General features: G+C 44.7%; 1 protein-coding gene across 2 annotated transcripts in view; it reads right to left on the reverse strand.

The window, feature by feature from the left end:
• Positions 1-22,113, reverse strand: part of PTK2 (protein tyrosine kinase 2) — a 265,380-nt gene that overhangs the window by 218,793 nt on the left and 24,474 nt on the right. The gene's annotated exons all lie outside the window — the stretch shown is intronic.

Genomic DNA, 22,113 nt, shown 5'->3' on the forward strand with positions numbered 1-22,113 from the left:
GTTTTTCTCTCTCTCTCTCTCTCCCCCCCCCCTCCCCCTAACCTCTCAGGCCACTGCCAGTAGTGTTAAATGGCTGACTTATTAAAACATTCCTCCTTCCTCCTTCTTTTAAATCAAAAAATTAGTCTCTAACAGGTAAAATGAAAAAAAGAGACGTGAGATTTCTGAATCCAAGACGGATGCAACAGCTGGCAGTAGAAAATGGTGAAAAGCACATAAAATACACCGTTCAGAGAGCCGCTGAGGCAGTGGGGACAAGAGAGGCTGCGAGAGCTTCAGAGGGTGAAGAGCCGAGAAGCTGGGCTGGGCCTCCGCAGCTGCGTCCACCTCTGCCACGTATCTGTCGACTTGGGGAACGAGTGGAACCCGGGCTCCGCGCACACGACTGCCGCCAGAGGCCAGGGCAGCTCGCACGCTCCGGCGGGCCGGACACCCAGAGGCAAACGCAGCGTCTTCACGGCTGCACGTCACTCACGACAAAAAGCGACGGTGCCCACACGTGCTCCCACGTGGATGGAAGCCTAAGTGAGATGCTGGACACGGAAGACCACGGGATGCGGGATTCCGATTACATGAAATGTGCACAACAGGCACATCTGTGGGTCAGAGAGCTCAGTGGTCGGCTGCCGAGGGCTGGGGAGAAAGACGGATGCAGCAACTACCAGCGGGTGTGCGGCTGGCGGGGCTGGGCGGACTGGGAGTTGATGTTTAACTTCTTGTAATTTTAAACAAGGCTACATCAAAGAACTATTAGACTTCTTATTTATTTTCCACGGCAGTTACAGTTCCTTTAGGATTTATTGGTACTTCTTTTTCTCATTTGACTTTCTAGAGACTTATTTCCAGATACCAACCGGTAACTTATTCGTTAAATACACTCCAAGTTACATAAAATGATATATTCCCTTTTTTCACTTTAGCTAGTGTAAGTTTCTGCCATTTGCACCTCAACATTTCTTCAATAATAAAATTCACCTCAGAATTTAGTGAGCACCTCCTGCATGCCGGGCACTGTTCCGATACCATGAATCCCTACCTCAGTGTGTGTGCAAAGACAGAGATGTGCACCAGGACGCCCTGGTGAGTGTGTAACAACTGGCTCTGTGCGGAGTCAGTGGGGGCAGCCCCGCTCTGTGGTGTGTGCTGATTTCTGTGGTATAAATACACCCACCCTGTTCGGTTTCAAGCTACCAATATGGCGTCAACCAGCTACCACCGACTCTGTAGCTCTCTCTCTCTGTCTCTCTCTCTCTCTCTCACACACACACATTTTTTCTGCCCACATGGAGTTTACATTCTATTAGGCGAGACAGACAACAATAAAATCATAAATAACTAAATTATACGGTATATTGTCAAGTGGTGTTATTTTAAAAATTACTAAGTTCAGCAGGGTCGGAGGGACAGGAAGTGGGCGCGCAGGGGAATGCAGGCTGCAGCGTGAAATAAAGCGGTCAAGATGAGCTACACTGAGAAATATGCACGCGTGTACATTAGAACATGGAGATTCAAAAACATCCTTTTTTTTTTTAATTTACAAGAAAATCACACAGTATGTATCCTTTGGGGCTTAGCCATTCTTTACAAAGTATGCTGTGAAAAGCACCCACGCTGTGTCCTGGAGCTTCACAGTCACTGCTGGAGAGCACGTCATCATATGAATGTACCCCAGTTCTCTCTCCGTTCCAGTCTGGGACTAGTACAAATCACTTGTTTCTTGGTACACGCGTGCACGCATCTCTGCTGTGTGTCCACCTGGAACGGAACCACGAGGCCAGTGTGCATGTTCCACTGTAGTAAGTGCCACCAAACTACTGTCCAAAGTGGACGTACAAAACGATACTCCCATCAGTTGTGTCTGAGAGTTCCCACTGCTCCTTACCCTTCAAAAACGAAAGAAATAAGCCTAACTTTCAAAGCGTGGTGTAACTTCAGCGCGGAGCTGTAATCTGACCGTACATCCCAGTGTGCTACACCCTATGGCGTACAAGAGCTATAATGAAGTCTAACACTGCTTTTAGTAATAGCATCACTGAAACCAAGATGAAACAGAGAAACCACGTTCAAACACGTTCAGAGGTCTTGTTAGTGACAACACTGGCACTGTTATTCTGAAATGACACGCAAGTTTCACAGACATGAATGATGAAGCAATGACACAAACGTGTTAGTGTTAAGAACCAAGATTTTAAGCAAAAGAGAAATGACATACAAACATAAAATCAAAGAAGTAAACCATTTTAATCTTATAATTTTTTTACTTTAGATTTTATCTATTTGAGAGCGAGAGAGAGAGAGAGAGAGAGCACGAGCAGGGGGAGCAGCAGAGGGTGAGGGAGAAGCAGACTCCCCGCTGAGCAGGGAGCCCGACGCAGGGCAGATCCCAGGACCCTGGGACCATGACCCCAAGCAGAAGGCAGGTGCCCAACTGACTGAGCCACCCAGGCGCCCCACTGTAATCTTAAATTTAAGTTGGAAGTATCGAGATAAACTCATGACTTTTTTTCTTTCTGAAAAATACACACTTCCTATCTCTATACCCTAAAAAAGCCCAGAAGAAATAAGATTCCAGCATTACCTATCACAGTATCCAGATTCTAGTCCCTGAACACCATTTCCCACTAAAACGTGACAAGGAATCAAGGCTCCTTAGAGAGATGGCTGGTTTCAGGTCTGCGGCAATAAGGGTACAAACTGAGTCTGAAACTATTTTATAGTGCCCATAAACAAGAAAACTATAAAAACATTACTGGAGCCATTTCCAAAGGACACAGAAGATATCTTTTTTTTTTTTTTTTATGTTACGTTAGTCACCATACAGTACGTCATTAGTTTTTGATCTAGTGGCAATGATTCATTGTCTGCATATGACACAGAAGATACCTCTGAAGGGCAATCTGACCATCAGAAAGAATGCAGTAAATTCACATCTACGTATGTGTGTACACATACACATATATAGGTCATCTTAACATCTATGCATTTATGAGACTAAAAATAATTTTCACTTGTAGAGAACAAACTCATTCTGAAGCTAGTAAATACAAGAATTATCCATTTATCCCACCTTTTCTGCACGGGCTCCAGCAAACAAATACAGAAGGCAGAATCAGATCGTCACCGTGTCTGCAATTCTGATACAAAGTACCCAGGCAGCCACCATCAACACCCACAAAAGCCACAAGGTGGAAGGATCACACCACCATCTGAACAAATGATTAATGTCACCGTCCCTAAGAGGTGAAGCCAACAGCAAGTATTCTTACCCCCAGAGTTGAAGCTCATTCTAGCTGGACTTCTAGCAACCAGTTTTAAACTTTATGAATTAGGGGCGCCTGGGTGGCACAGCGGTTAAGCGTCTGTTATTTAAAAATAAAACGGAAAGGGTGCAAGGCAGGAGTGGGAAATGTTAGAGATATGCCAACTGACAGGTCAAAGACTTTTTTAAAAAATGGGGAAATTTGAAAATTAAACATTACCGAGTTTTATTAGAGAAAAGATTTTATTACTTTTTTCTTTCCTTCTTTCTTCCTTTCTTTTTTTAATTTAAGTAGGCTCCACACCTAGTGTGGAGCCCATCACAGGGCCCAAACCCACAACCCTGAGATCAAGAGCTAAGCTGAGATCAAGAGTTGGACACACAACCGACTTAGCCACCCAGGTGCCCTGAGAGAAAAGATTTTAAATTACTTTTAACTATGTGAGGCATGGTAAAGGTATTATGGTTATATATTTTATCTGTTAGGGACATACAATGAACTTTCATGGGTGAAACTTTATACAATGTCTGGGATTAGCTCTAAAATACTCCAGCGAAACAGGGGCACCTGGGTGGCTCAGTCAGTTAAGTGTCTGCCTTTGGCTCCGGTCATGGTCTCAGGGTCCTGGGATCGAGTCCCTCATTGGGCTCCTTGCTCATCACAGAGCCTGCTCTCCCTCTGCCTGCCACTCCCCCTTCAAGCACGCACGCACACACTCTCTCTGACAAATAAATAAAATCCTTAAAAAAAAAAAAAGAAAAGAAAAAAAAGAAAAATATCTTAAGGCCCCTAATCTTTCAGGTTTATCCTCAGGCTGAATTAAATAAAGAGCCAAACATTATTCTTAATTATCCTGGTATATTTTAATTCTTAAACATTTGAAAAAAATGCTAGAACTTTGTTATTAATGGTAGTACTTGGGGAACAACACTATCTTACATAATGATTATATTATGTTTGACTTTCTGCATATAGACAGGTATGTTTTAGATGGCATGTTCTGACACACATAGTATACCTCAAACTGGGCAATAAATCATATTGAAAGGAGTCAATCTGGGGTGCCTGGGTGGCTCAGTCAGTTCAACGTCTGCCTTCAGCTCAGGTCATGATCCCAGGGTCCTGGGATCCAGCCCCGCATGGGGCTCTCTGCTCTGTGGGGAGCCTGCTTCTCCCTCTCCCTCTGCCTGCCACTCCCCCCTACTTGTGTTCTCTCTCTCAAATAAATAAATATTTTAAAAAATAAAAAAAATTTTAAAAGTAATAAAATACCCCAGGAAACAAAAGTCTGGGAGAGAAGAAATAGGACAAACAAGGGCAGAAGGTTGAAAAAGGGTTCATTATCCAATTTTTCCAAAATTTCCACAAAAAGTCTTTTAAAAGAACTGAGGGAACACCTACCACACACATTTATTTTTCTAACACCCAACTGAGTTAAAGATGAAGCAGCACTGTAAATACAACGTTGTCACACACACCCTAAGCCCGTAATCAGAAGTCAGTATGTTTAACGTGTAGAGCCAATCAGAATCCAGAGAGTTTTAAAGGAAAGTGTGGGGGCAGAACAACTTCAGCAGTATACAGATGTTTTCTGCATGTCTGCCAGGCAAGCCATCCACAACTGAGAGAACCAAAATGGAGAAAGAAGCAACATTTCCCACCCGTGCAATGCTCCAGGAAACTGCTCTATTACACACATTATAGCACAGGCTACTCTGGGAAAAAATGTTCACATGAATGTCTTGAGAAGGGATCCAGAATCAAGATTACAATTCACCAAAGGTGCAGCTCCCCTGGTGCAGAGGTGAGCAGGTAGGTCTCATCATAACTTATCCTGACGGATTCTCAGTATAAACAATACGGAGACTCGGATGTATCCATGACTCTCTGGCTGCAGGGACCCCTGACTGGACACGTCCTCCCATAAGGAAGTTACCTCCCTGCTCATACAGGGTTATCTCATCCTGGGCGGACTACGAGGGATTCAGGGATCTGAAGCCAAGATCCAGTTCTAAACCGGCTTCTGAAGCCCTATCTCAGATTCACTCTGTTATTTGAAACCAACAAAAGGGAAGTACTTTTTTTTAATGTGCTGACAATCTATGTAATCTTAATTCTCAGTATGTCTTTATCCTTTCAGAGTAGGTCAAACCTTTCTCAATTCAAATCTTTTTTTAACTAATACAATCAACAGTGGCCAAACCAGAAGACGCAACGGGCATTTTACTTTTTATAAATCTAAAACCCCTGAGGAGGTCAACAGAAGAAAAACACGTACAGATGAAGCAACATTTATAGCTAAATGCACAGAGCATCACAAAGTCTACAAGTGGCTAACAGGTAAGACTGGGGAGCGGGTCGGGAGCCGTGCTGGAAAAGACACCCCAACCAAGACAAAAGGAGCAACCGGCTGGCAATCCATTTCACCTGGGACACGAACTGTGGGCACCTTCCTGCCTCCGCCTGTCCCACTGAGGGACCTTAATTGACCTGAGAAGAAGATCAGATCCTGACCTACCTCAAGGACAGTCTGTCTGTTCCTAATTCCCAAACTGAAACTCCTTATAAGGCCTCTGCACACTTCCAAGAGCAAATGTAAAAAAGCAACTCAAAACTTACCAGTCCCACAGTCATGCCCTTTAGTGTACTACATTTGAAAAGTAGGCAAAATTATAAGCTGAAACACTATACAACATTTTCAACTTAAGCCCCATAAAAGGTTGAAATCTAAAAAATTACCTGTACCTGCAGCCTTCAATCCATTAAGATAGAAGGTATTCTGGAGAACATTTTTTTAACTTCCTAGAAAGATATTATTTTAGGAAAAAAACCTTTTTCAGTTAATTAAATAAAACCATTATAATACTGACTACTGCTCTTCTGGGATGCAGTCTTTCCATGCATCTTATAGATAGTAAGAGTGGTCACTAAAAACAGGAAAACTAAACATCATAAACAGGTGGAAAGATAATTAACAGCAACAACTGAACACATTCAAAATCTGATCCTAAGGGGAAACAGTAAGACCAAATTAGACAGGAACATGGATCTCCTATAATACAAGAGTTACTTAAAACATATGTGTATGTGTGTGTATGTACATACATACGTGTACATATATACATATAACACATACATATGCATATATACATATATACACATATATGTACGTATAATTTGAATACATATACGTATACATAGATATACGTATATATGTATAATTTGAATATTTTTTTAAAAATCTATTTTACTTCCCATTGAATGGGGAGAGAAGGACCAAGGAACTGCAAAAATATGTTAAAAGTATTTAAATTTCCAGGGCGCCTGGGTAGCGCAGTGTTAGGCGTCTGCCTTCGGCTCAGGGCGTGATCCCGGCGTTCCAGGATCGAGTCCAACATCGGGCTCCTCCGGGGAGCCTGCTTCTTCCTCTCCCACTCCCCCTGCTTGTGTTCCCTCTCTCGCTGGCTGTCTCTCTGTCACATAAATAAATAAAATCTTAAAAAAAAAAAAGCATTTAAATTTCCTTCTTATAATCATTCTGGCATGTTTTTATATTTACTTCCTAGGGAAACTATAATTTAGTTCTGCTATGGTTTTAAGTATTTTTACACCTCATTGTGCTAAAAATAAAGTTTTGAATGACTTTGTCTCCATAAAGTGCATTTAAATTATTTATGAGAGAAAGCACGTTTGTTTTTTGCTCTAAGTACATATAAAGTCTGGACAGAATCACAGGTGGCTTAAGGCATACTCCTTTCATTGGCATCCTGAATTCCCCCCTAAGAACCACCTCTGAGTATAGGAATTTCCTAACGCATATTTCCCAAGCTTTCTATGGAAATCAAATACCGTCTTTAAGTAAATAACAGAAATGTGAATTAATCTAACAAGAGTAAGAGAACACAAAAATCACAGCATCAATACCTGCAGGGTTTAATGTAAAACAGAACTACATATTCCTAGGCCTGAAACTTACACAGAACATTGCCAGCTGTTTGCACATGACCTCAAAGCTACAATCCATACCTCATACAACGAGATCTTTCTATACAGTGGAAAACTACACTGTGTACACTCTCATTCTCTCTCTTTTTTTTTAGAGATTTTATTTATTTATTTGACAGAGAGAGAGACAGCCCCCGAGAGAGGGAACACAGGCAGGGGGAGTGGGAGAGGAAGAAGCAGGCTCCCAGCGGAGGAGCCTGATGTGGGGCTCGATCCCAGGACCCCGGGATCACGCCCTGAGCGGAAGGCAGACGCTTAACAACTGAGCCACACAGGCGCCCCTACACTCTCATTCTTAACAACCTCCCGCTCAGCTGAGCCCAGGCTCAGGCTCACAGTTCCGGGAGAAGACAGCACGCTCTCTCCCTTGTGTGCACCTATCGCAGCCCCATCCCCACCCCCTTACACAAGGTCACAGGCTGCAGACAGAAGGCACCAGTCACCAAGCCCACAAACAGCAGCAAAGGAAACAAGTCTGCGGCCCCATGGGGGCTGATTCGTGGCAGCAGCCACAATAGGTCCTAATATGAAATCAGCCATCAGGATCACTGTGTAAATGCCATGCAAACACCCGGCCAGGCTTTTTATCCTCCCCTCCTGATAAAATCCACTCATCAACTAGCTCCACCTTTTTTTTTTTTTTTTTTTTGCATAAAAAGGTATACACTGCCATCTTTCCCTTTCACATCTTCTTACTTAAATAAAAGTAAGGTGGGGGAAAAAGGTAGGGGGTGAGGGCAAACAGAAAGGAGGATATATTTTCTTCAACTGTCCGAACGATCTTTCAGATGTCTACGCCATAACAGAAAATGACCTTCGTTGCCTAATAAGTATATTCTAATCTTTCATAAATCTAAATATTTAAGATTAAAAGTCAAATTCAAGAGGACCAATAGTTATTAATTTTAAAAATCTTATATACTCACTAATGCAGAATTTTTCATTCAAGAAATTTATATCAGGATTTATGACAAAATGAAGCGCACACAAGAGTGATTAAAGTTTTCCCAGCTTGAGGGGCGCCTGGGTGGCATAGCGGTTAAGCGTCTGCCTTCGGCTCAGGGCGTGATCCCGGCGTTACGGGATCGAGCCCCACATCAGGCTCTTCCGCTATGAGCCTGCTTCTTTCTCTCCCACTCGCCCTGCTTGTGTTCCCTCTCTCGCTGGCTGTCTCTATCTCTGTCGAATAAATAAATAAAATCTTTAACAGGTAGGTCTCCAACAACACTGCAGGTCCAGAACAAAATTATCATTTCCAGGTGCCCAAATCCTTCCCCATTAAGTTTCAAGTACTAGTCTAGCCATGGGGCCCAGAAATCACCGTCAGTCCCTCATTCTCGAGTAGGTCCTAACTTATGTCGCACACCCAAACACCATTACTCTACTGGGCTTTCTATTTCAAAGCAGCCATCGCTAGTAGGTAAAAACGACGAGGTACGTACACACTCATTTTATGGTATGTCGTTTCATAAAAGATTTATATCATAAAAAATTATTTTGATTAATACTCACAGTTCTAGCATTAACTATTAATGATAATCTCAATTTCACAAATTAACAAAGGTATTTTTTAAAGGCATAGACTTAGGTACTAAAATTTATATCAAAAACTAGGAGAAAAGCCAGAAACAATTCCCAATCTCCAACCAATCATCTGAAAGATCAGAGGAAAAAAGGAACAGTACCTCTGTACGGGGCCTGGGTCACTGCAGGAGCTCAGCTACTTGCAGAATGAGTGACTAGATCCTCGCACGTTTCCTCCTATTCATGTTCACGTGTTACCAGGCCCAGCTATCCTTGCGGCTCAGAGACACTAACACTGCACCAACAGGGTGGGCAAGAGACCGGAACAAACAGGCTTTTCCTGGAGTTGGGATTAACTGTTATGTTCATGACAAACCGGACAGCATTTGCTAAGGCAGGCAAGAAATGCTACTTTCCATTAAATACGATGCAGAATAAACCAATTACCCTAAGCCAGTTTAATAACAAAATAACTAAAATGAAAGTCTGCCCAAAATACAGGTTCCCCTCTGTCAAAATGGAAACCAACCTGAGATTTTCTAGATCGTAAAATCGGTAGCTAAATCAACATTAAAACGAGTAGGGGCACCTGGGTGGCTCAGTCGTTATGCGTCTGCCTTCAGCCCAGGGCTTGATCTGAGGGTCCTGGGATCGAGCCCCGCATTGGGCTCCCTGCTCCGCTGGGGACCTGCTTCTTCCTCTCCCACCCCCCCTGCTTGTGTTCCCTCTCTCATTGGCTGTCTCTCTCTGTGTCAAATAAATAAATAAAATCTTAAAAAAAAAAATTAAAACAAGTAAATTTCTTTCACAATATTTTCCAGAAAATTTAGAAATAGAGCATACGAACTGCTTTCCATTAAAAAGCATTGACTTAGGGACATCCACTTCAGACGTGCAGGAGTAACTGGTACGGAAAACGATGCCCCCCCCCCCCACCCCGCCATGGTAAACAAATAGAAAAACGGTAAAAATCCATGAAACTATTTTTTTCAGATCTTGAGACAGTGAGCGGCACAGGCCTGTGAGCCCCACCATCCCCTCTCTGTTCAGCTGGGAACAACCGTGGCGCAGGGCACAGGAAGGGAATCCAAGCCCAGCGCAGCAGCCTCAGGGAGTTAAGGTGAGAAAACTTCAAGTTTTGGGAAGCTGAGTGGCTCAAATTTGCAAGGTAGAGTATCAGAGATGGAAAAGTTGTAGAAAATGAGTTTCAGAAATCTGCACAAAGATGAGAAGATAATGACAGTATGTTTAGCATGCTGAAAGAAAAAAACCATCAACCTAGAATTCTACACATCCAGCAAAAGTTTCTTTCAAAAATAAAACTGTTTATCAAGAAAGGAACGGATAAACAAGATATGACAGACTCATACAACGTAACACAACTCTGTAATTAAAAGGACAAGGGGGAGCCTGGGTGGCCCAGTTGGTTGAGCATCCAACTCTTAGTTTCGGCTCAGGTTGTGATCCCAGGGTCATGGGATCGAACCCCACACGGCCTCATACTGAGTGTGGAGCCTGCTTAAGGTTCTCTCTCTCCGGGGCCCCTGAGTGGCTCAGTCGGTTAAGCGTCTGTCTTCAGCTCAGGTCATGATCCCAGGGTCCTGGGATCGAGTCCTGAGTTGGGCTCCCTGCTCAGCAGGGAGCCTTCTCTCTCTGCCTCTGCTGCTCCCCCTGCCTGTGCACTCCCTCTCCTCTCTCTCTGTCAAATGGACAAATAAAATCTTTAAAAAAAAAAAATTCTCTCTCTCCCTCTGCCCTCCCCCAAAAAATAATAATTTAAAAAGGAATGAATTACAGATACACTAACAACATGGATGAGCTCAGCAACACTATGCTAAAACAAGCCTCGTACACCATGTACACGGTATGATTCTGTTGACAGGAAACCCCTGGGCAGGCAGAACTGAACTGAGGGGGCGAACGCAGCAGTTGTCAGGGGTCAGGGTGAGAATGGCAGCAGGGGTTGCGGCAGGGACTGTGAATACTAAGGACACGAAGGAACCTTTGGGGGAAATGATAATGGTCTATGTCTCAATAAGTGTTTGGGTTGCAAAGGTGGATGCGTTTGCCACAGTTCAGTGAATGTATACTTGAGTTATGTGCAGCTGGTATAGAAATTTTACACTGAAAGAAAAATACGCTAAACAAACAATGAACTCTATCTAGTAAACAATACGCACGCTGAAACACATAGGGTGAGGTATACTGATATCTGCACTTTGAAATACAGCCTAAAAAATAAAATGGATTACTATATGGAGAAATGGATAATTGGTTATTTACGTGAGAAAGCAAGAATAATAACACATGATAGGTAAAATCCAGGGGGTGGAGGAGTCTATGGATGTTAACCATAAATTTTTACAACTTTGCCATTTGTTTGAAAATTACCATAATGAAACGTTGGGTACAAAAATAAAGATGAAGCTAGATTTCAGAAGAAAAGAATAATAAGACAAAAGGGAGAGTGAGCCTTCCGTAATGGTTACATGAAGACAATGGAGCAATTTCTTCCATAGATCATTATAAAAATCAGACAAAATCACTAAAACCAACCATCTGAAGGAACTGGAAAATGACCAAAGGCAGGCAAGCACTTGAGAAGAAGTTACTGTCAGAACTGTCCCTGCATCTGGTACAAACCAGGGAGTGTTTGTCACTTTCCTGCCTGGCAATACTGTGAGCCCCAACTCTGGGAGGGCAGGACTGCAGCCCTACCGTACCACCTTAATGCGCAGCACACTGGCTATAAATTTAAGGGGGAAATTTTGGAAACAAGAGGGCTGCAAAATGCTGAGCTCCAAGGCTGAATATAAATACACTGCCCAAATCCCTGGCAGACAGTGAAATGCGCATAGGCAGGACAACCCAGGAAGCCCAGAGGCACACACCAGAGGTGAATGCTCTCCCCTGAACAATGGAGTTACCCCAGGACATCTGCCAGTTTGCTGCTCCTCTGACTAAACGTGCTTCCCAACCCAGGGCGAGCTCTAGTGGCAGAAAGCAAAAGTCTTACTGGCATGAGGTCTCAGAAGAAAGAAATGGGGGCTGGAGGACCAACTGATATGTAAAGGAGGGATGCTGGAAGCAGGGGAACCCCAAGATAAACCCCCAAATCTGAGAATACATTCTACTCCAACCTTTGACTAACCATCGAAGTAGAAAGGTGCATGTGAGACTGCGAAAGAAAGAGAAGAGAAGGGAAGAAAAATGCATCAACTGGAAGCCAATGAAACTGATCGGAGACTCGTCGGCTCCTACGAACACAACAAGATGTTTGCATCTGGAGCAGAGCTGCACAAGCACGTGCACACACACAGGAAGCGCTGGGAAGCAGTAATACCTGGCAGCAAAGGAGCACACCTCCCACTCAGATCCCGGCCTCTAAATTCCATCTCCCACCAAAAGGAACCAGGGAATCTTGGAGAAATAGCTGATTGCACCACAGGGGCAGAGAAACTACAGGAAATGCTGGGAGTATCTTACTGTGCCAAAAGGAAGGTCGTGCTCAGAAAAGAATGGGGACGTGTCAAAACAACACAGGAGATGATTTGGAAAACCAAATCAGGGGGCATTCCAGCATCAAAATGAATGAGAGTTAAGGACTATAAGCCCCTGAATCAAACAAGAATCCGTGAAGTACTACTGGGTGAACAACTGAGTGAGTCAACAAAGGAGGGGAAACTCTCCTTAAGGGAGAATGCCAGCTGACAGGTGAGAAGAACAGCGTCCCCACTGCACGACTACCTAGTAATAACTAGTTCAAGCAAGAATCATCCGTGGGGGCGCCAAACGATCAGTTTAAAAGCTCAAAAGGTCACAGAGCCTCAAATATTTCCCTACAGATTTCCTCATTCATTACAAAGGATAAACGCTAATTTTAGAGAGCAGACACTAGGCAGATGCCGCCCTAACTTGATCACCTGAGATCAGTAATTCTCAAATTTTAGAATACATCAAAATCATTTTTTGGGCTTGTTAAAAACATAGACTCAAGCCCTAAGTTTCTGACTTAGCAGGTCAGGAGTAGGGTCCAAGAATCTGCAGCCCCACAAATTCCTAGATGTTAACCTCACCAATAACAGAACAAGCCGGCATCATGTGCCATCCTGAGACGAATAATGGATATGAGAAATGATATGATGCCCTGAGAAAGGCACAGCACCACTTCTCTGATAGCCTGGCCCCCAAAATGCATAATCTGAGTTTAATCATGAGAAAACATCACAGGAACCCAAACGGAAGAAAGACCTACAAAACAATTAGAACAGTCTCCATGATGGAGAAAGGCTGAGAAACATATCCAGACTAAAAAGACCATAGAAACATCAATAAATACCACATGTAATTCTAGACTGGGTCCTGTATGGGGGGAAAACTACTGTAATTAACAGAGCAACTGTGAATATGGACTGTAAACTACAGAATGGCCCATGTTAAATTTGCCAATTTGATAACTATACTGATTATTTTGGGCTATGTAAAAAGTCCTTGTTCTTTTTTTTTTTTTTTTTTTTTTAAGATTTTATTTATTTATTTGACAGAGAGAGACAGCGAGAGAGAGAACACAAGCAGGGGGAGTGTGAGGGGAGAAGCAGGCTCCCAGCAGAGCAGAGAGCCCGATGCAGGGCTCGATCCCTAGACCCTGGGATCATCACCTGAGCCGAAGGCAGACGCTTAACGGCTGAGCCACCCAGGCGCCCCAAAAGTCCTTGTTCTTGGTAAATACTTCCTGAAGTACCTAAGAGTAAAGGGCGTGAAGTGTGCAACTTACTCTCTTCCAGTGTGTGAAAATAAATGTGCCACGTGTACTTCTATATCCAGAGGTGGGGGGAGGGGGCCATGCAGGCAAATGTCACAAAATGTTAACAACTGGTCAATCTAGGTGAAGGGTATTTGGAAGTTGCCTATACTACTTACAACTTTTCCATAAAAACACACAAGGCTTCAACAAACAACAACAACAAAAACAAGGAGTAGCAAATTAGAAAGGGTGGTGGAAGGGCGTTCAGAGGCTGCCCGCCACACAGCCTGATATTGAGGAAAATGGCAGAAGCGGGGCCACCACACGCTGAAAATGACAGGTGTTCGTACTGAGGATCCTGAGTCATCCAGAAAAGCCCCAAAGGAGTTTAATATCTTTTAGTACATTTTGTTTAAGATGACCCGTTAAGTACCCTTTTGAACCACAAAAGAAAACAAACACGGTTAAACACTTTTCAAACTTCATGCTCCACATCCGTTTTTCTTCTATTCTACAAATACAACTTCTCAGTGGAACAGCGAGTCACACTGTAAGCTGTTCGCAGACATCCCCCCACGCGGGCGGGCTGTCCAGCGGCACACACCGCTCACACTGGGACGCACACAGCGCCCCTGCGGCGGCACGGTGACAACTGCAGCAGGACAGCCACCTGGCGGACAGCAGCTGGAAAGGTCGCCAGTTGTAAGAAGCATCCCAGCAGGGGCCAAACCCTCAAAACCAGTCAGCGCACAGATTCCCACAGCAAAACACAGGGACAGTCAGACGAGAACAAACGCAAGGCAGAACAGCCTACTCCTTCTGTTCCCAAACACGACGGTCACGGAGGCCGTTAGTGCATATTGACTACGTGATGACCATTCAGAGGACAAGGTTACCAGAGACAGTGAAGCCAGCGCCCAGCCCCCAGAGCAGCGCACGGGATAAGCAAACATAAAGCAGCTCAGGAAGGGCCTCTTACACTGCATCTTACTGTATCAGATTCCATTATAACCACACACGGCAATATCCTCTGATCGCAAAATAATGAAGACCTCATCATTTAAATGAATGGCCTTCTTATTGTCTATAGTCAAATTTTGATTTTTAAATGAAAAGTAAATACACAACTTTCCACTCTAATCCCCCTCCCTGCCCACTGTTGTGGCTTTGCTAAGAAGGGTTTATTAGGAAAAAATGCTGAACAACTGCTCTGCAGGGCATCGCAAAGCACCACATACTAATAACAAGCGACCCTCTTACATACTGTGAAGAGACCTGACTCGCAACTACAATGAAGCCTTACGTTTAGTGAAGCTAACTTGTATTATTTTCTGTGTACATTCTTAGGTCTAGCGGTTTGAAATATAATCATACCCTACAATTACAGCTGATTAAAGACAGAGCTGAAGACTGTATAATTAAGTTTGTCATGAATCAAAGAAAACATTTTTTATTAATTTTTAAAGCTAGTAAAACTATTTTTCTCCACAGCTACAAGAGCTTGAACAACATGGAAGGAATCTTAAAATAATTTAACTGATAAAACATCTTTTATTTATGCTAATTACGTGACATCCATACTACATAACCATGTTATACAAAAACAAACCACATTATAAAGCCTTCAGGTCGTGAATAAGAATATAAAAATCAACCAAAGACTCCAAGATCCTATGTTTTCACAAAGTGTCTGTGCTACAATCTATTTCATTTAAACTTTCAGGATACCTAATCCAGAAAAATTAAATTTAATCCACTGGAAAGAAAAAGGGAGCTCAAGCGTGGGTATAAATGTGTGTGCCTGTGTGTGTGTGTAATACCTACGTGTGTATATACATAAGTCATCCACCTTTTTTTGGGTTTGGCTTATTGAGGTAAAATTTACATACAGTAAAACACTGTTCGCTGGGTTCTGACTGACACAGTCAGTGTATGACCACCATCACAGGGCAGACATGGCCTACTTCCATCACCCACGAAGCACCCTCACGCCCTCCTGTACTCAGTCCTCTCCTCCCCTAGCCTCAGCCCCCGGCAACCACTGATCCAATCTGTTCCCATAGTTTTGCCTTTATCCGAATGTTATCAGGGGGGAACCACAGTTGTACAGAGCTCTGTGTTTGCCCGTAACAGAACGCTCTGGACGCGCTCCTGTTTTGCTGAGGATGTCAGCAGTCAGTACCTCTGTGTTGCTGTACAAGGACTGCCCCACCGCACAGGTGCACCGCAACCTGTTCACGCATTTCCCACCTGACGGACCTCCGAGTTGTTCTCCATCTTCGGTAAATAGGAATAAAGCTGCTATAAGCAATCATATGCAGGCCTTTGTGTAGAGATAAATTTGCATGTCTCTTGGGTAAAGGCCTCCATGTAGGACTGCTGGATCGTATGAAAAGTATATATTCAAGTTTATAAGAAACTGCCAAACTACTTTTTCAAAGTGGTTATAACCCTTTGCATCCCCACCAGCAAAGCGCGATGTAGTTCTAGCTGTCCCACAGCCCTGCACCTGGGCACTGTCCCCTTCTGCTGCCTTGTTTTGTGGGAATGGGAGGCATTCTCACAGGACTGCAGCGCTACCCACTGCGGCTGTCACGGGCACTTCCCTAATGAGGGGACATGGGGAGCGTCTTTTTGTGTGCATGTTGTTATCTACAGGAAATGGATGAAGTATCTACTCAAAGCTTCTCGCCATTTTTTCAGTTGAATTTTTTGCTGAGACACCTATCCTTTTTAATAGACAGTTTATCAAAGAAGAAATGATGGAAAGTTTGTCTATTTTGTTAAAGCACTTAGAATTCATGAGCAGGAGACACAAATCTAACATGTTTCCTTGCCATCGCCACTCCCAACGCCCCACTTGCCCCTCCCCCCTGGCAGATAGCAACGATATGCCAAAGCAGGTAGAAAGAAAGAAACATCCTCTCTCCCCCTTAGTCAGAGTGTAAGAAGCACAGGAAAAGCTGCCTGCCTACTACTAGGGTCAGAAACAGACCTATTTTCCCATTTTTACAAGTATGGGATGAATCCATAATCTTTCTTCAGTATGAGCAGAAACACCAATGACGGGGAACCACGTGCAATGGTTGGCAACACTAGTGACAACGCATCCCGACGTGGCGGAAGCACGGCTGGCACGTGACAATACTGAGGGTCTGCAGACCGCTCGGTGGGCGGCAGCCCTCCCCCTCTCTATCACAGGCAGAGCCCGCACACAGGAGCACCACGTGCACTTCAGAGCAAGGGCTAAGCTTTCATGTAAAGGAACAGGAGAGCCTGCCACCACCACGTGGAGCCTCGGGCTGACTGGTATCTGGCTCCGGGCTCTCCTCTGCAGCGTGGGGCAGTAATCACTACCTTGTTATTATAAACACTACACACAACTCAAAACACACGATGAATGACACACATAAACGGCAGGTATCACAATTCTGACGACTTCCCTCACGTAGAATTCCTGAATCACAAACGTAACTACTATTGGCAAGATAAAGGGTGTCCTGCGCAAAGCCTGGAGCATAAAGCAGAAGCTTCAGGAAGCAGGTAACATTTGGACACGGCGGACCCACTGAACTAAACACAGGCTCCTGACCGTCCATGAGAATAGCCAGGCACCCACATAAAAGGTGCAGCACATTTACGTAAAAGGTGCCCTAGGTTGGCAGTCCTGAAAGGCACTTACGGACTTTATTTCCTATAATCCTGCCTCAGCATTTCAAACTGCGCGATGCTTCTTTTCAAAAGAAGCCAATCCACTCACTCTTGGTTCTGCACCAACTCGTTCCCGAGTTCGCGACGGGCCTCCCTAACTGGGCCACGGAGACAGGGCTGCGCTTGCCCGCCTCCGCGACACCGCGGCCTCCCTGCACACCATCCTGCGCATCCAGCTAGACACAGAGCAGCCTCTGAAACGTCCTGTGGTCGCTCATCCTGCTCCCGCCTGACGACCGCAGCGGGGGGCTGCACTGGTCACTCCTGCACGATGACTGGCTGGGCCGCCTCAGTGACGGGATAGTCCATAAAGATTTTTCCATGAACAAATACATGGAATCAACAGTTTAAGATGATCTCTTGGATTTAAGTGTCTTGATATATCCTATGCGCAGGTTTTAAGAAAATATTAAAATTTATGACGGGGGCCCCTGGCTGGCTCAGTCAGTAGAGTGTACGACTCTTGACCTCGGGGTTGTAAGTTTGAGCCCCACACTGGGTGTACAGATTACTTAAAAAATAAAATCTTTCAAAAAATAAAAAATTTATGACAGATGTTTAACGATCTGAATGTCACATTTTCCATGGAAATCTATTTAAAGGTCTTAAAGGAAGAGTCAGTAACTAAGTTAACATGTACCACCTAGCGAGGCGCCACAATACAGGCTTTGTAGGTTAACAAAAAGTAACCGATCTCGTCCCGCTCTGCTTTTTCTCACCTTCTCCACCTGGAATGCCTTTCCCCAACTACCGCGAGCCCCACTCACCATGCCCGGACCTGCTCCCTCAGGAGGACACCGTCCCCCTCCCTCTGAGCTCCCCATCACTGTCTTCCCCATCAGGATTCTCTACCTGGTCTCGCCTGCTCCTGCAGGATCTGCCCTACGCACCTCAACCCTGCTACCATGGGAGAGTAACCTGTCCAGCATGCAAGAAAACAGATGTCCCTGGGGGTGAAGACAGAAGGAATACACATGAGCAGATGGCAAATTTTATTAAGAGGCCTTACTGTCAGGGAGAGTGAGAACTCTTAAGAATATCAAGCAAACAGGAAAAAAAAAAAGTGGCAACTGTTAAGCTCAAGAAAACAGGAAAACAAAAAGTTGAACTAAAAGGGAATATAATCATGCTACATTCACCAGCTCAATAGTGAGCAACATTAACAAAGTCAAAACATTCACCAAATTATGGCTCTAAACAAAAATTGTGCTACAACTATGTGGGGGAAGATGGGAGTTCAAAATGTAACTTTGTCTAAAAGTGACGCATCGATGGCCCTGCCTCTACATAGATATTGCTGGGAACCGTGGACAGAAATGCTACAAGAAACAGATAAGCAGGATTCCAGGCAGCTCTGGGAGGCGGATGGTGGAGGCAGGACAGGAGCCCGCTGGGTTCTGCATGAACCATTCAACACTGTTTTACTTTTGAACACATGCACGTACCACCCTCTGATAGAAGTGAAATTTCTAAGTAAGAAAAAGAAACAGAATCTCTAACAGAAGCACTTCCAGCAGGACATAAGCGTTTTCCTACAACTTTTCAACCACGCTACCCCCTTTCCCCCTTCAACAGTGTCTCTCCACCCTCAGGACGCAGGGCAGCTGAGGACAGCGTGCATGGCCTGAGACCTGGCGTCAGCCTGCCGGCTCCGTACTCTTGAGAAAGCTACTGTAAGCTCTGAACCTGACCTTTCCCCGCCCGTGACATGAAAACACCACCACGGACCTCAGGGACCCGGCTGCGTTGCTCAGCACCCAGACGGTGAGTAAGTGTGAGGATGACCGTACACCCTGGACCTAAGTCACCCAGATGCAATCTGTCTCACTACCCTCTCCCCCTTCACACCACCGTCCAGGCGGGCTTTCATTCTGACCACGCCCCCACACTGCGCCGAGCACTTGCCAGAGTGTCCTCCAAGTCGCCAAACCCGAAGGCCAAACCTCAGTCCTCATCATGACCTTTCCTGACACTTCAGAGAGTTGATCACATCCTCCTCCTGGACACTTCTTCCCTTCTTCCCATGGTGCCAGTGCTTGTGGTCTTCTTCACACCTGCTCTGTGCCAAACACTGCTCATGTTCGTCCTTGAGCACTCGATGGCAGAGTGACCCGAGGCTCAGGCTTGCTTGTCTTCTCTGTGCTCACTCCCTCGGTGACCACAGACCGTCACTGCGTTTTCATGGCCACTTCCAGCTCAGACTTCTCTTCCAAGCTCCAAATGCCTATTTACAACTGCCTACATGACATCTCTACTTGGATCCCGAACAGAATCACAAACTTAAAATGCCTACAGTGAGCTCCCCATCTGCCCCTCTAAACCAAGTTCCACCCACAGCCTTCCCCCCATCTAGTTGCCCAGGCCAAGAGCCTTCTAGTCAACTCAACTCCTCCCTTTGCCCTCACACCCCTTATCCAATCTGTCAGCAAATCCTACTGGTTCTGCCTTTGAAATACATCCAAGGCCCAACTGCTTCTCACCACCTCCAGTTTTCCTGCTCCAATCCCAGCCTCCGCTGCTGCTCACCTGGTTCCCTGAACAGCGTGCCGACAATCTCCTGGTTGTCCTCTACTCTCCCCCACCCTCCAACCCCCACCACCAGTGTCTATTCCCAACACACTAGCCTTTCAAACCTCAGCCGAATCTCAGGGCTCAACACTGAGGGAGGGACAGCTGCCCTCCGGAGCCGACAGCCAGCACCGCCTTACCCTAGCGACTCTTTGTTTGGACAAACAGCCCCAGAACCTCACAGTTCAATCTATGTCGATTGTTCTCAGCTGCCCTGACGCTAAATAACCTATCTTTATTCACCAAATGGGGGGTTTCAGATGGGTCTCCGGGCAACCTTCCTTTCTGTCTACTGCCTCCCCACACCCCATTAACCCTGAAAATAATCTCCATACATATTTCAGCAATTCAACTCCTCCAAAACTTTGCTTTGCTTTCCTAGAATTCTGATTGTAAAACACCTCCATCCCAAGTTCTGCCTTAAGAATGCAACACCCCAAAACAAATCAAGAACCAAGAACCTGATCCATCCTGCAGGGGCTCAAGTGGACCAGGGCACTCAGGTACATCAAGGGCCCCGGATCTCAGAGGAACACCATTAAGTCGATGCTGTACAAAGCCAGGCTTACTCGTGTGGCCTCACCAGTTGTCCAGAATTGGGGGAAACAATTATAGAAACACTGGTTATAAGGTTATTTTCCTGGGTTTACATATTTTCAAACAAGGGGTGGGGGGAGGGGAGGGCCAAACTAGAAGCAGCAGATTATATCCCGGTGCTCAAAGTTCCAGTGAGCCAAGAACGGGCTCTCAGTTCCCTGTCAGGCCTTCGTTCCGCTGCACATCACATTAAGAAGAAAAATTTTGTGTAACTTCTGCTAAATATGAAACTGTCTTGGGCTCTACCATGACGAACGATTTTTAATAGCTAATGCTGATGAAAAGTTATACTTGATATTCTCCCTCTTGTTTGGATCCACTAAGAAAAGAGAACTTATTTTGTGGCAAGCATTAAACACTACTTCATCCAGCATTTAGTGAAAACTACCCATGGGTCAAGCAGAAAACATGCAGAAACGAAATAACAAAATCTTTGCCCTTAAAGATGCAGAAACAGACTTGTACCCAATAAATATAGCCCACTGGTACAGGAAGAAACATCGAAATGTGCAGGGAGGGTGGGGAGGAGACAAGGGATGTAAACAGCTGGGCATGGCCTTCTCCAAAAGACAGCAGAGTCACACCTGGCACAGCACACAGAACAGGTGCCTCTCGTAGCCAAGAAAGGGTAGAAGGAATCAGAGAAAAGGAGCAAGACTTCCAGGCCTTACTTGGAAACTGAAACTTCGTGACACAATTTTCCTTCCCTTCCCTAATACCTAATCCTGGCAGAAACAAAAGTGGGTTTGGGGGAGAAAGGAGAACAAAGGAGGAAAGTGAACTTTCTGAATCCATGAAGTCTAAGTTTATGGGGCTTTTACACCAAAGCAATGTATTGCTAAAATCTTACCAATGCTAATACCACAAGACAGATTGATGAATCTTCTATCAACGATCTGTCCTCGATTTACCACTAGGCCTACCAGAAAGAGCAGTCTTTGGAAATAAGACAAACTGGAATAGAATCTCAATTCTATAACCTCCCAACTGTGGAGTGCAGCACAAGTGCCAAGGTTACAAATTAACAAATCACAAATAACCCAATCTCTGGGGCTTAGTTTTCCTCTCATTAAAGTGGGGGAACTGCCACCGAATAGCAATTGCTAACATTTGTGAATGCTGAGCACATTTCACATTTCTTATGGCATCTTCACCACAACCCTGGGAGAGCACCCTTTGTCAGAGGAAAGAGCTAGGTTTAAGTAGTCAGTGAAGAGTTCGCATGGAGAGAAAGCTAGGTTTCGGTAGTTAGTGAAGAGTTAGTAAGTAAGCAGCCAAGCCAACATCTGAATCCAGAGCCCATAAGAATAAAACACGAGTAAAAAGCACAGGCTCCAAAGCCAGACTGAGTCTGAATCCCAGCTTTGCTTTTTACTAACTTAGTAACCTTTAACCTCTGTTTCAGTTATGCAAATGTGAAACAGGGGCAAAGGGTAGCCTCATTCAGGGGATTACTGCCAGAGACTCACTGAGGAGCTGGATGGCCCAGTGCTGACCCTGTTGGGGCACTCTTCTAGGGCACATGCTGCTACTGTCACAACTATCAGGGACAGGACTGTCATCCTGCCTGCCTCTCTCCACACATAAAAGGCACTAAACAACTAATATTTCTTCCCTCACCTACTCTGCAAAATCAACTAGCTTTTATTTGTTTCTAGTATATGTCAAAGAAACCTTAAGACAGATGAAAGAAAAATCAAAACA

Source organism: Ursus maritimus, unplaced genomic scaffold (assembly GCF_017311325.1).
Source record: "Ursus maritimus isolate PB19 unplaced genomic scaffold, ASM1731132v1 scaffold_9, whole genome shotgun sequence".
Classification (NCBI taxonomy): Eukaryota; Metazoa; Chordata; class Mammalia; order Carnivora; family Ursidae; genus Ursus; species Ursus maritimus.